The following is a 16,023-nucleotide window of genomic DNA, read 5'->3' as shown; positions in this document are numbered from 1 at the left end:
AATATGCCCAACCCAACCACTTCCTGTGTTCAGGGCATGGCCTGTTCAGCATAGCTGGACTCGGTCACCTGCTCTGTTTCCTGGAGCTGAAGATAGAACTGTATCCAAACAGATGGACTAAGCATAGGGAGTAGATAGATCTGCAATCAAAATCTGGAGCCTGCTCATTTGAAAAGGGGAAATAGATGCTAAGTAGGCAAAAACAAATGTCCATGACATGATGGTTTTAGTACTTTACTCACAGGGTGGTTATTAGGACTCAATGTGCGATTATAAGGCCCATGAAGCAGAGAAGGAATTCAATGAGTGGCTGTTGCTGTTTTCAGAATGCTTCAATTGGTACAAGCTTGGGAGAACACTGAACTGTACGTTCTTTTTTTTTTTTTTTTTTTTTTTTTTTTGCTTCACAGCTTTATTTTTGAAATTACAAGCAATTCAAAGTGACCATCATTGAGGCCTCTGTTAAAAGATTTTCCAGCAGAGCTGCCCCAGTTCTAAGATTAAACAATATTGCACTGTAAGATGAACTTCCAGGATCCTCTCCCAAAAAGAAAAGTATTGCTTCCATCTGTGCTTTTCTCACACTAAAATAAAAGCATACTGCAGAAAACCCTACTTTAAAAACTAACACTGCAGGTACAGTAAACACAATAAAAGTACCTGCCTATTATAGAATGCTAGAGAACATTTTGTTGTAAGAAGCTAGCTCATGATTAGTATAAAGTGTATATAATATATTTTTTCTTTTCAGTGGTCCAAGATACGAAGGTCGCCAGATACAATCTTTTTCTCTAATACTGCTCCAGGTTGGGATGTCAATTCGGTCACCATGATTTGCAATGATGATAACTTTAATGAAACATTATTGCCAAATGTTACATCTCCTGAAACTGCGAGGTGATCCAATTCAAGCATATCTGGAGATACCTTCCAATCTCCTTAGATAATCCTGAACCTGGTAGCAGTCTCCTTTAAGATTGCCTAAGACATCACCACATGTTTTTCGTATGTATTACTTACATCCATCAATCCCCATTTGGTCAATCTCTACCATAGTGACCATCTTTGGTTTCAGTTTGACTAGTTCACATAAAATGCCCCCATCTCCACTTCCCAGAATCAGCATGTCTTTGCCAATGTAATCTTCTTTGCCACTGCCCATGATGGCCTGGGTATACGCCAAATCACTCTCCACCAGATTAACATCCCCCCTAAGGATGAGAATATTTCCAAACTGCTTCCAGTGCAGAATTTCAGTGTTCTGATAAGGTGAGTCTTCATCACACACCACTTCTTATATGTCACACTCAACCAGGTAGCCATCAGCAGTCGGCCAGTCCCTGTCAACAGTCCCTCCTTGAACTGTGGGTGACAATCGCCCAGTAGTGTCCTGACTCAATTCTTTCATTCTTTCTTCTACTTTGTTCAAAAGACTGTCAACTTCTTTGCCTTCTGCATCGTCGTCGTAACTCGGAAGGTCCAGCAACACCAATCCATGTGGGTAAATTCTCAAATTGGCAAAGCTGCCATTTTTGTTTATGTAGCTCAGTAGCCCTGGTCCTGCCAGGTGTGCACCAACTCGGTGCGACAGCTCAGCCAGCGGCAGGTGGGACACTGTACTAGTACATTCTTTATATCATTGCTTCCATCTCAGCTCTGACTCTCCCAGGCCTTTCCCTTCCCTACTCATTGTCTGTTTAGGGCCCTGGCCTAAGAGTAACTCATGAAGGTGAGTCTCTCTTCCATCAGCTCAGCTCAGATTGGTGTATCTAGATAATATGAGACCGATATTCTAACCTAATATTCTCAGGCATTGGAGCACACTGTGCTATGACAGAAATGGATATATGAATTTTAGGGGGGGGAAAGCTTTAGGTTCATTTTTTTAAAATGATGAGCTGTTCGGGGCTGTCTTAAATAGTCTTATTTGAAGATGGCCCTCATCTTGGTATATCATTTGTATGTGATCAACCTGCCCTAAAGAGAATGAATAGAACTGATTGGAAGTAAAATTTTGGCAATTTAAAGTGATAGCAGGGGATAATTTTTTTTAGTTGAAATTGAATTGAAAGAGTTCAAAGCAGGGAAAAAAAAAATGAACCATAATGTAAATTCTTAAGGGTTCTGTAATCAGCTTATCTTGAGCAAAAGAATTCAAGCAATTAATGGAACAGATTGAGGTAAACTTAAACACAACACTCTCCACTCTCAGCTTTTTATTTCTTTTTTTAGGTATGTGTCCCAATTTTTCTCCCTTCTTCTCCTCTCCAACTTTTTTTTCACATTTTCTTTATAGTCTATTTTCAATAACACTTTTGGGCTTATCAATTTGCATCAGGAAAAAAAATGCCTTAAGTGTATGTCTTGGTGATGGTGATATGATGATATTAGAGATGTTAGAAATAGATATTCTGAAAATAGAAATTATTTTTTGAACATCCTGGAGTGGAAAAAGATGGTAAGAAAGAATATTTCTTAAAAAATCAACTGTGGCAGTTCAGCCATTCAGCAAAATCTCAGACCCTGACTGTGATTGAGACTATGAAAGTTAAGTGCTCCTGTTAATGTCAAATAGAGTAGAATGTTTATAACTTCGTCTAGAACAGTGGTCGGCAAACTGCGGCCCCTTGAGTGTGGCTCTTCCACAAAATACCATGTGCAGGCGCTCACATACAGTGCGATTGAAACTTCATGGCCACATTCAAGGGGTCAAAGAACCGCATGTGGCTCGTGAGCCGCAGTTTGCTGGCCAGTTGTCTGGAGGAATAAAAATAAAAAGACATCACCACATGTTTTTCCCATGCATTACTTACATCCTTTGGAAAAATAGGGAAGAAGGTGAGGGGGCAAACGACAGTTAATTCCTGGGAAGGATTTTTATGATGGCCACTGAAATTCTTTTTTTGCCAAAGTATTTCTGAATGCTTTTTTCAAATTATTCTAATTCATAGTTTTTCCTCGGTTTTTAAGAGTTGAGGGTACTTGCATGTCAAATGTTTTTCTCTGCTGTGCCAATAGCCTGGTTAGACTGTTGAGGGTAACTCCTACTTCCTGGGCTGCTGGTGTCAGCCTCCAGTGGGCTGGGGAGCCAAGTACACTGAAATACTGACTTGGAAAAACACTAGAGTTTTATGAACAAATATTTATAAGTTGATCAAATTTCAGTCCTTCCCACCTTGGCAGAGTTCCATATACATGGAACTAAATTAAAGTGGGGAACAAATCAAATGAGGGGAAAAGGAAGAAAAACTCTTAAAGGAAAGACCTGTGTTGGTACTAGAGTAGTTTTTGCTTTCTTAACTACACCTTGAATCATAAGCAAATAGTGATCAGTTTAAAAAATGATGTCCCCTGAAAGTGTTAGGTGGCTAGCAAGCACTTCCAATATTTTATTTTTTCTAAGTATCTCAGCAAGGTTTTTTCCCCCATCAGCACTTTCACAGGGCACCATTATGAACCTGGGCCAATGTGGCCTCGGCACTTTTAATTGGAACAAAGTACAGAAGTTAGTGTGTTGATAATAATTGAGTTTTATCATGATCTAACTGCCAGCTAGACAGAAAGGCAGAGAATTATTTATATCAACAATGATAATATGTGGGGAGTGCTTACTGAGGACTAAGTGTTTTTCATAAATCATTCCAATCAATATTTTTATCAACCATCCAGAGTAAGTATACTAGTAATTATCTCTACTTCTTCAGATGAAAAAAAAAAAAACAAAAACTGAGGCTGGCTGCAGGAGGTGAAAATGACTTGCCTATTAGAATTCCATCCCAAGAACTTCAAACTCCAAAGCTCATATTTTTAACCACTCATGCTATACTCTAGAGTAGACCTTGGCTAATACTACGCTTTTTAAACAAATTGACATAGTTATGGCCTGATTTGGAGATGAGACAAATAAGTAGTCACTTCAAGGCCATCACACCCTTCTTAAGCTGTGGAGTGAGGAATGGAAGTGCCTTTTCCAATTCACTTTACTGCAGTATTAGTCAGTTTATTGAGTGTCTTAATTACAACTTCCCCCCATGTGCTATAGTGACAATCCCACTTTCCTGTAATGAAATCTTGGTCAGATTTCTTAACTTTCCAGCCATTTATGGTTTAAAGACATTCTCAGTTGCTAGTTGAAACTTAGTTTTGTTCATATAAGATCAGCCTCAAACTCAACTTCAAGCTTGACTTCTTCCCCCACTTTCCCACCCCGACTCATACCTTACCAGGCCCGCCTTGGTCGTGGACACGGTGGCGTGAATTGTGAGTGGGGAAGGAGAGGCATGATCTCCTTACACAGTTCCTCTGCTTTCTCTAGCAGATCTCCCTTCTCTCCTCCCTGAGTCTACCTCTCTGGGCCACCTTCTTGTATACCTTTAGTGAGGAAGAGAAGACTCTGCTTATGAGGTTGTAGTGTTCGATTCTAGAAAGTGTCTCTGGCTTGCTCTAGTTCTATCTGTTTTGTTTTGTGTTTTGTGTTTTTGTTTGTTTTTTATATTAGAGGCCATGGCTGATTTGTAGTCACCCTGGTTTCATGGAACAATATTCTTGTCCCTCATGTCCTCTGTTACTAGAAAACCATTCTCCCCTCAGAGAGGCAGTGAGCTGCCTCCTTTGTCTCTGTCCAAGCCAGTCAGTGTAGGCTACAATGTATTTCTTGAGTTGGGTGTCCCTTTGCTTGGCCCAGGAGCCACATGGAGTCTACATTGGTCCCTATCATTTGTTATCCTAAATTTTCCAACATATGGAGCCATAGAAAATGCTTGGGCTCCTTTCTGTGTTCTTCTGAGGCCAGTGAAAACTCATTTTTTTTCCAGGCATCTGACCATATGGTTTTTTCAAACTCTGATACAGGGAGCTACTCCAGCGGACCTCACACATAGAAATGCCTGGACCATGTCCTGCATTCAATAATTCTCCACAATGTTTGTCACACATTTCATACCTCTCTTTCCTTTCAACCGTGGGGCAAAGGGCATGGTAGTTACTTAAATTGACAACATGCTAGAAACAAAGACTTCCAAACACCTCTCCAAGGATGCTGTCAACACACTTCCCTCTGGCGCTGCCCCAGGATAGGCCTGTGGGTTCTGCCGCTTAGTGAGCACTCATCCAAGGGGTGAGGTGCGGCCTTCCCTTCTTTCAGCGCTACATCACTCTTTGCCACACCTTTCACACACACTTGTTTCGCAGAGAAAGCACTTTCTTCACAAACATTAAAATCAAATCCGATCACAGTTCTCTTTTTTTCACATAAGTTGTGTTAGGGATGTTGGTAGTGGGAACACGCCTCTCTCAATACGCCTGGCAGGTAGATAGCTCATCCTAACTGCTGGGGGCTTACTGGTATCTCTCCAACTTAGATTGTGGGATAACTAGCATCTTTTCTCTCACATTTGGGTCTTATTCCCAATTAAAAGATAATAGAAAAAAATCCAGTTGAGCATCTTGTTACAGTGTGGATGCCCTTTTCATTGTGTACTTCAGACCCTGAGAGTTTAGAAGATTTCCCCATAAATTGCTCTCTAAACCATAGCCTGATGGTGCCAGTCAGGAAATACCTGCTAGTATTTGCTTAATATGATACATATTTTAGGGGCCTGTCACTCATTACAGAGATAATGTTTTAGGGAGGTATTTGACCAATGAGGCTAAATGTAATTGCGTTTTAGTTTACTTTGTAATAGTCAGCAATCTAATAAGAGTGACAGTAACAGAAGGGTTCCAGGGAGATATACCTTTATATTCTTCTTCTTCACCCAGCAAGACTTTAAAGCACATCCTGAGTCTAATAGATTTAGTCCTATTCGCGAGTGCCATTTTCAGAAGATATACAAACATATGTTTAGGCACAATTAAAAGTGCACCTAAAGTTGATACTTGTTCTTTTGTTGGTTCAACTCCAACTTACATTACTAATGACCCAAGAAAATACATGAACGACTACAGCCCTCTACTCCCAATGGCTTTCTCATTAGATTTTCTGTATTATCAATATAGAATCTTCAAGGGTGGGTTCCAGGACACTTTTCAAACATTACCTCCCACTAATCAAATCCACAGTTTTAGTCTTCTTTCATTATAGTCCATGAGTGTGTTTTTCCTTTCTTCTCTGCTCATTCAAACTTTTGCTTTCCATTAAGATACAGGTCAAATGTTACCACTGTCTCTGCATGGTTAATAGAATCCACCTCTCTGAAAAGGTTAGTGAAGTTCAAATGGAAAAGAAAGTATAGAATGTTTGTTGGAAAAAAATCTTTGATCCATCGGAGTCACTGCGATTCTTTATAAAGATGGATGGTCATGTGCATACCTGCATGGCCTCTTTGTTCTACTGTTGATGATTGTTTTTTTAAACATTGATTTATAAAGAAAAGAATGATGCGGTACAAAACAACTAATCAGAGTTTTTAAAGTTTTGTGGGAAAAAGACAAGAAAATAAACTTTAGTCAAAAGACAGGAAAGGGGACTAAAATGAATAAGAAAACATAAAATGAAAGAAATTCCAAAGAAAAAAAAGAACTATTAATTTTTATTTAAATTGGAGTAAAGTTTCACATAGACTATAAAAAAGATAGAAACTAGATGAAGTTGATTTTGATAGGAAAAAAATAAGAGAAAACAAGGAAGAGGAGGTTATTGGACTTAATCAAATGCTATAAAAAATGCAGCCAAAGCCCAGCCTGTGTGGCTCATTGGTTGAGCATCAACCTATGAACCAGGAGGTCATGGTTTGATTTCTCATCAAGGCACATGCCCAGGTTGTGGGCTCCATCGCCAGTATGGGGCATGTAGGAGGTAGCCAATCAATGATTCTCTCTCATCACTGATGTTTCTATCTCTCTCTCCCTCTCCCTTCCTCTCTGAAATAAATTTTTAAAAATATTTGAAAATTTATAAATTTGTGACTACAAAGTAAACAAGTAGTCAGAAAAATATTGCCAAGTAACAATATTTTTTAACTTACAGAAAATCAGATATTTACTCAAATATTGGCTTGGAACAAAAAAAATGGTATTGAAAACTAAAGAAACAGAAGGCAACAACTCAAACTGTTTAGAGAGATATGGAAAGGAGTTCAAAGAAATCTACTGATGTCTACAAATGTATCAGACCCTTGTCTCTGGGATTCCAGAGCTATTCTTGTGTAATGATTCTAATTTTAATTCCAAGAATGATAATATAATACATTTGAAGAAAATAAATCTGTAACCTAAGAACACAAAGGGATTATTGTCAGATGATGGACAGCAGTGAGCCAAAATTTCAACTGGAAACATACCAAGTGTATTAACCTTTGAACAAAAGAAGGAGAAGGAGAAGGAGGTAAAGATGGTAGTGGTGGTGGTGGTGGCGAAGTGGGGGGAGGAGGAAAGTGCTTATTTTTGGCAGGCAACTTTTTTAATCCCTAGAAAGTATCTTTTTATCTTAATCTTAATTTTCTTTGTTAGGAAAAAACAGTATGTTTATACTTTGTCTATTATAGAAAACCTAGCAATACAGCAAAATACAGTTTTCTATCAGACATATAAAAATAATCCTTCTAAAAGTTCTGCCTTCTTTTGCAAATATTTGCATGTTCTTTAAATATTCAGTAAAATTTAATTGACTTATCTACTCCCATTGTTTTGAGGAAATCAGATAATTTTCACTCTTATATTTTTAAAGCCACTATTCATGAGCATGCTTTACTAAAATTTTTGTACACTAATTATTTCTGTTGTTTTAAAATATGTTTTTATTGATTTCAGAGTGGAAGGTAGAGGGAGAGACAGATAGAAACATCAATGATGAGAGAGAATCATTGATTGGCTGCCTCTTGCATGCCCCACACTGAGGATGGAGCCCACAACCTGGGCATGGGCCCTGACTAGGAATCAAAATGTGACATCCTGATTTATAGGTCAACACTCAACCACTGAGCCATGCCAGCCAGGCTGTTTCATTTTTATATTCCCAACCATTTATCAGAAACTAAGGAGACATAATAATCATTTTTGTCTAACTGCTGAACTACACAGTGTATCCACTGTAGTCTTGAAAATAAAAAAAAAAGATAAATGACTTGACATGAATTGTGTCTGATGAATCAAGAACAAACATCAGACACATGACCGATCTACTAATGCCTGCTTTATGTTTAAAATGTACAGTTACTAGACCCTTTTGATTTGCAATTAGAAATTCAAAAACATATGGAATTCAATTAATTAAGTTAAAAATTGTATCTTTAAAAGGCATATTTAAAAAGATAATTATTTAACCATATTATGGGATATAGATGATTTTAAAATATTCCTATTCACTTGTTACTAGTGTCCTGACTTAGAAACTTAGAAAAACCATATATGGTGTCTCCCCGCCCCCACCCCCACCCCCACCCCCCGAATATGTTTTGGACCTTAGTTTGTCCTAAAATCTAAATTCGGAGATGACTTTGTGGACAGTGCATCTTTCACTTAACTTCTGTTCTTTGACTCATAAAAATTTGACAAGAGGGCAGGGCACTCTAGGATGCTGATGGGTAACTGCCTCAAAACCCACAAGGTTCTAACTACAAAATTCTCCCCTCAGAGCTACAAAATGCTATCAATTCTATCTCCCTAAGATTGGCAACTGTTGACTAGCTGATTGGCAATACAGGAGTAATTAGAATGAGTGATATTAGAGTTGAGGTGATTAATCAGATATTTCAAAACGAAAGAAAAGTTTTGCTATTAAGAGATAAATGGAACATGTTGGGCTCAGTTATCTGGCCCATTTGACCACATCCATCAAATCCGTTATATAACTGCTCAGTCTGTACTGCAGAAGGCTCCTGCCTCCTTGGCTGTTGTCTCTTACCAGGGCTCCTTTTAGCCACTTCGGTTTCATGCTCTGCTCTCTGCGTCTCCCACCTGCTTAGCCTCTGACCCATGTGTCATGCCCACTTACACATTCCTCCAGAGTCCCCTCGTCTCCTATTCTTGGAAAACAGCGTGGTTTCGCACTTCAAGTCCTTGCGTATTTTCTTTTTATTATTCTGTGTGGATCTCAAGACCTTTGCAAAGACTCCCTATGCTTTTCTCTAAGTGGAGGAACTCATCAATAAGATGGAGAGTTTGGTCTATCTAGGTGAAACTTGACTTGGGGGGAAAAGCCTCCTGTGAATGGTCTGTCCTATGTTTGTAACTACATAAGCAATTGTCTAATTTCCCAGAAGTTCAAATGAGGATGTGAATTTACTAGGGTGTTGACATAGCAAGTTATAAAAACCGAGGCCTCTGCTAAAATGAGAAGAACAGTGCAACCTGACCTGCATGTGTCAGAAGAGCTTTAGTTTGGCTGGATATGGTATCATGTAGTTCTGAGAGCATATTTTCATAGAATACTTTGCATTTTTTATGTCTACCAAGGGGAAACTCTTTCAAGAAAGCTGGCTCATAAGGTTACTTCAATGCTTTTGAAATTCAAGATGCAGAGCAAGTTTGGCCAAATAGAGCACTATCCAGTTCAGTGATCAAACGCAGTGTATTTGGAAAGCAGAACTGAGAGTCTGCTAATTGTTTGCCTACATTCATGACAACCAGATATGCCACTAACAGACCTTTTTTGATATTATTTGTTGCTTTCATTTCTTTTTGAATAATTAATTTTGTGCATATTTATTATAGCATTTATTCCACCAAAAAATGTGTTCAAAAAAGTCTTCAGAAGCACATGTTCTCAAATTTCAATTGCTTGTGAATTTTAGGGCAAAAGCCTTTGGTGATGTTCTGATCTCGTAGGGAAAGTACATATGTTGACTTATTGGTTTTATGACTGACTAACAATCCCTTTCTGTAAGTTTGTTCCTATTAATTCCCAGTTCCACTTACTTTCCCCCTAAGTGGTTAAATAGGTGAACAATTGTTGTCATATTTAAGGAGTAAAAACCAAGACTGAAAGTCACAAACCTGTTAATTAAATCAAGCTGTAGACTTGTTTTATTTGACTTGAAATACACTTAAAAGCAAGAAGAACTCACTGAAAATCTGAATCTCACAGCTTTGTCTTGAAAAATCCAGGATCTGCTGATACTCAGCCCACTAACTGCCTGCATGAGATAAAACCAGGATTCTTCAGGGACTCTCACTTCCCCTCACCTCGGCCACCCCAGTCATTAGTTGCCCATCTGTCCCCTGTGGGCGGCGAATAAGCTTTCCCTTGAATAGTTGAAGAGGTTTGGCTGGAAGTCTCACAAGTAAATCAGGGTCTTTGAAGGAAGCCACACTTTTCCAATAAGTTAATACCTATAATTATATGACCAGAAATTTTTAAAAACATTACTATTAGTGATTGTATTATAAATATTCATAAATGTATGGCATTCAGAGCCATGTTTTATATACCTGTTATATTGAATTAGAAATTAATTTTATAGGATGGGGTTCCCAAATAAGTTTTATAAGTTTTCAAGACATTTAAAGAAACAGTATAAACCTAGAAAGGAAATACGATGATTAATTGGGTCAATTAAGTCTATGAGCCTATAGGAAAACAAAACCAAACCCTGTTCCCTGTTAAACTGAATCTCATGTGGAATGCTTTTAAAAATACATTTATTTGCTTTGGGTGATAAGCTGCTAGGCAGCTTACTGAGCATAAATAATTTTGTACTCAGATATCCCCAATTTATTCAGCAAACTTTCATCGGGCATGCCTAGGCATTATCTAAGTTGATAATCCCTAGGCAATCCCATGGCCTCATTTAGAACATTGTGCTGACTGTTATATTTTCATCAGTTTGAAAATCCTGGGTCTTTTGCTAAGGATATTACAAGGCTGCAGTCAACAGGGTCACAGTGTCATCGGAGGCTTCCCTGGGCAAGAATCTGCTTCCAAACACAGGGATTGTGAGAGCCTTAGTTTCTTGCTGGCTCTCACCTAGCATTCCACCCTCAGCAACTATTGGCCACCTGTGGTCCCTTACCACATGGTGCTCTCAACATGGCTGTGTACTTCCTTAAAACCGGCAGGGGAGAGCGACTCCTGGGACATGGGTGCTGCTCTCTTCTATAACATAACAACATCGTACACCCTGTCAACTTTGTCTCAGTCTATTGACTAGGAGCAAGTCACAGGTCCCACACAAACTCAAAGATACAGAGTGTTAACACCTGGTGGTGGTGATAATACTAGTACTGACTACCCTTAGAGTCTGTCCAATACACTCTGCAATAGCAAAATTATGCTTTTGAAAATTTGTTTTAGATATGGGAAATTGCTCAAAATATAACATTACGTTAAAGCAAGATAAAAATGCAATGTGAGTTTCAATGTATTCCAACCTGTCTATAGCTAACATATTTCTCTTATAATTAGAAGTCAATATATTATTTTAATCTCTTACAAATTTGAGAATTCAAAACTAAATTCGTATAATTATAAAAATCCCTTATTTTCATTATCAAAATAGGCTAATATTTTTAATTGTTTTTAGAAGTTTTCTTTTTGTAGTTTATAGTAAAATCCAAGTACTTCTTGTCAGTGGAATGCTTGGTTGATTGCTGCCACATGGGTCTTCCATGAGCTGGAGCTGGTTCATCATCAGATCTGGAAACCTTGATTTGTGATTAATTTTTTAAAAAGAATTTTAATAATTAAATCATTTTTTAAAGAAATTATTTTTTGTTACAAGATTTTCATCAGGAAAAAGATAATTTCTAAAGACAGATATAACAGCAATTCTTTTTCCAACACCAAGGAACCATTTCAGTCATGATAACCAAATTCCATCATAGACTCCAGTTTCTTTCCAAACAATTTAAAAAACACAACATTTTCCTTTTCTTCCTCATTTTTTTTCTTCTTTTTTCCCCCCATCTTACTGCTTAATCCTCCCCATCAAAGCTACCATAGTCCATGTGTTTGTATATAAAAATGTTTCTACGATCATAAAGAATATATAGCCATTTTTGTAAGGTTTCCAATCAAGGCTTCCTTTTTGCTCCCTTATGTAAGATCCTATACCATGTTTATAAGAATAATATCCTGACACTTCCATCCCTGTACATGCTGCCAACTGGCTCTAAAAGCCTTTGGAATTAATGCTTTTGAAGGTCAAGCATTCACGTGGCTCAACTTCTCCACCCTTGTCTCAGGGAGAGTCATTTCCATTCAGTCCTTCATAGTACAGGTTGAAATTGACCAGTATTGTGGAATGTGTTGCATGTCTCTATCTCAATATGCAGCCTTTAACCCAGTGGTTCTCAACCTTCCTAATGCCGCGACCCTTCCTCATGTTGTGGTGACCCCCAATTTCATTGTTACAAATTGAACATAATTAAAGCATAGTGATTAATCACAAAAACAATATGTAATTATATATGGTCTTAGGCAACCCCCATGAAAGGGTCGTTCGACCCCCAAAGAGGTCGTGACCCACAGGTTGAGAACCGCTGCTTTAACCATTATGCTCTAAGTCTTCAATTTTAATGTTCTGATTCTTTTTCTCATAAGACCTCTTTATATACAACTTTCCTATTTTCTCTTTTCCCAACCTCTGATTCTCTTTTCAATTGCTTGTTCTTAAGCCATAACTTTTCAACATTTGAACCAAGCTCCTTACGGGATCTAAACTCTCTTATAAAAATAATTAATAAATTTATTGGGGTGAAATTACTTAATAAAATTATATAGGTTTAAATGTGCAATTCTATAATACATCATCTGTATATTGTGTTGTGTGTTCATAACCCAAAGTCAAGTCTCCTTCCATTGTTATTTATCCCCCCTTTGCCGCCTTCTACCTCCCCCAACCCCCTTTTCCTCTGGCACTTACCATACTGTTATCTGTGTCTGAGATCTATTGTTTGTTTTTTGCTTAATCCCTTCACCTTTTTCACAGAGCTCCCCACTCCCACCCCCAACAGCTGTTAATCTATTCTCTGTATCTATGAGTCTGTTTCTATTTGTTTGTTCATTAGAGTTCACATGTAAGTGAAATCATATGGCACTTGTCTTTCTCTGGCTTATTTCACTTAGCATAATACTCTCCAGGCCCATCTGTGCTATTGCAAAGGGTAAGATTTCCTTCTATTTTTATAGCCACATAGTATTCCTTTGTGTAAATGTACCACAGTTTTTTAAACCCCCATCTACTGATAGGCACTTGAGCTATTTCCAAATGTTGGCTATTGTAAAGAATACTGCAATGAACATAGGGGTGCATATATTCTTTTCAATTAGTGTTTCAGATTTCTTTGGGTAGATTCACAGAAGTGGAATTGCTGGGTCCTAAGGCAGCATGGAATTTGAGGAAATTCCATACTGTTTTCCACAGTGGCTGCATTCCCACCAACAGTGCATGAGGGTTGCCTTTTCTCCACATCCTCATCAACATTTATTCTTCGTTGATGTGTTGATGGTAGCCATTCTGACAGGTGTGAGATGATATCTCATTGTGGTTTTCATTTGCATTTCTCTGACAATTAGTGATGATAAGCATCTTTTCATATGTCTGTTGGCCACCTGTAGGTCCTCTTTGGAGACATGTCTATTCAGGTTCTTTCCCTATTTTTTAATTGGATAGTTTCTTGTTATTGAGTTGTAGAAGTTCTTTATAAATTTTGGATGTTAAACCCTAAGCTATATCACTGGCAAATATCTTCTCTCATTCAGTGGGTTGTCTTTACATTTTATTGATGGTTTCTTTTGCTGTGCAAAACTTTAGTTTTATGTAGTCCCATTTGTTTATTTTTTTGCTTGTTTTCCTTGACCAGGGAAAAATATCAGAAGATATATTGTTATGGGAAATGTCCAAGATTTTACTGCCTGTGTTTGTTTCTAGGATTTTTATGGTGTTGAGTCTAACATTTAAGTATTAAATCTATTTTGAATTTATTCTTGTGTTGGTGTAAGAAGGTAGTCTAGTTTCATTTTTTGCACATATCTATCTAATTTTCCTAACACAATTTATTGAATAAACTATCTTCATCCCATTTCATGTTCTTGCCTCCTTTGTCAAATATTGATTGACCATATTGTAGGTTTATTTCCAGGCTTTCTATTCTGTTCCATTGATGTATATTTGTTTTTTATTTCAGTACCATAATGTTTTGCTCATTATGGCCATGTACTATAGTATGATATTGAGTATCACAATATCTCCAACTTTGTTCTTACGCAAGGATGGGGATATTTGGGGTCTCTGTGGTTCCATATAAATTTTTGGATTATTTGTCCTAATTCTGTGAAATATGCCATTGGTATTTTGATGTGAAGTGTATTGAATATAAAAATTGCTTGGATAATATGAATATTTTAATGATATTAATTCTTCCCATCCATGAACACGGTATATGTGTCCACCTATTTGTATCTTCTTCAGTTTCTTTCTTCAGTGTCTAATAAATTTCCAAGTATAGGACTTTTACCTCCTTGGCACCTTATATTTTTGATGCAATTTTAAATGGGATTATTTTCTTAGTTTCTCTCTCTCTGATAGTTCAGTATTATTGTCTAAAAATTCAACCAATTTCTCTTTTAGGAATACTAATATATCTGAAAAAAAACTCAAAATACTCACTCAAAATAATATACTCACTCTGTGTTCATCACAGTGTTATTTACAACTAGTGACCCGACACGTGAAATCGCACGGCCCAACCCACCCGCACACTCCTTGCCCCCCCACCCGCCTGCCACCCTGCCTTGACACCCTAACCTTTCCACCCAGAACTCGAGCGTGCCTGGCCCCTCCTCCAACCCCTCTGGCCTTCTCTAGCTGCTTCAAGCCCCGCCCTCGGTCCCACAACTCGCCTCGGGCTGGTCCCACCTCCTCTTGGCACCTCCCTGCTTCCGCCCCTCTCCAGAGCAACATGGCGGCTCCAACCCGCTGCACATGCAGCCTCCTGCTGAACGGTCATTACAGTGTGAGGGTGTCGTGACCATTAGCATATTAGCTCTTTATTATATAGGATAGCCAAGAAATAACTTTTTAAATACATGATTATTTGTGGTCAGCTTTTATTCTTTCAGTAGTTTCATTCTTATAACAGCAATGCAGCCTAACATGGACAGGATCACCTGTTCGTCAGGTCTTTGATGTAGGACATTTTTTGCTTTGGAGAAGATGGTGTCAGGCAGACCAGGACCCAAAGCCACCTTTAGCTCCTCTCAGAAAAAGATGAGCACTTTTCTGATCAGCTAAAAATCTCAGTAAAACCGGAAAGCAGACTTTCCTAGGGAAAGAGGTATTTCAACCTCCATCCTGTCTACAATGGATTCTTATCATTTACTAGTACTTGGGATTAGCAAAGTGATAGACTTAAACCATAAAAATATAATATGAAATTTTTATTCAAATATTACCAAATATTTATTTAGTGAAAACCTTCAATGTTGTCATTGCATTCTTTTCCTAGTCTCTCTTGTTGTGAAGACAAAATAACATGTGTCTTATTTGATATCCCTCAAAGAATCTTTATAAAATCTTGCAAAGCCAAACTAAATTACCTCTTCAGCTTTCAAGTTAAATCTTGTCCTTAAATTTCAAAATTATTACTTGAACTTAAACCATTAGAGCAGTGGTTCTCAACCTTCCTAATGCCTCGACCCTTTAATACAGTTCCTCATGTTGTGGTGACCCCCAGCCATAAAATTATTTTCGTTGCTACTTCATAACTGTAATTTTGCTACTGTTATGAATCGTAATGTAAATATCTGATATGCAGGATGTATTTAGGCGACCCCCGTGAAAGGGTCATTCGACCCCCAAAGGGGTTGCGACCCACAGGTTGAGAACCGCTGCATTAGAGTATTCTGTCTGTGTAGTTGTTTGGAAAGTATATTTTGTTTCCCAAATCAGCATTTTGTAGAGAAAGGATATTAAGAACAAGAAAAAAAATAAAGAAAAATTCTATAAATTTAATTTTTTTAAATTAACTAAAGTTGCTTCTTTATTTTGGTTTTGGTTTTGGTTTATCAGATCTCAATTCAATAATTATTATTTTTCCCCATAGGGACCCCATTAGAATGATCACAGTTCTTAGAAGACACAGTTG

General features: G+C 37.8%; 1 pseudogene; it reads right to left on the bottom strand.

Annotated features, from left to right (window-relative positions):
• Nucleotides 1-907: 907 nt before the first annotated feature.
• LOC139009451 (spermine synthase pseudogene) lies at nucleotides 908-14,840 on the bottom strand (annotated as a pseudogene).
• Between the last annotated feature and the right edge of the window lie 1,183 nt (nucleotides 14,841-16,023).

Source organism: Myotis yumanensis, unplaced genomic scaffold (assembly GCF_028538775.1).
Source record: "Myotis yumanensis isolate MYYU_CA2020_CCGP unplaced genomic scaffold, mMyoYum1.0.hap1 SCAF_4, whole genome shotgun sequence".
NCBI classification, from domain to species: Eukaryota; Metazoa; Chordata; class Mammalia; order Chiroptera; family Vespertilionidae; genus Myotis; species Myotis yumanensis.
Note: the sequence above shows the minus strand (reverse complement) of the source record. Positions and strands in the feature narration are given on the sequence as shown.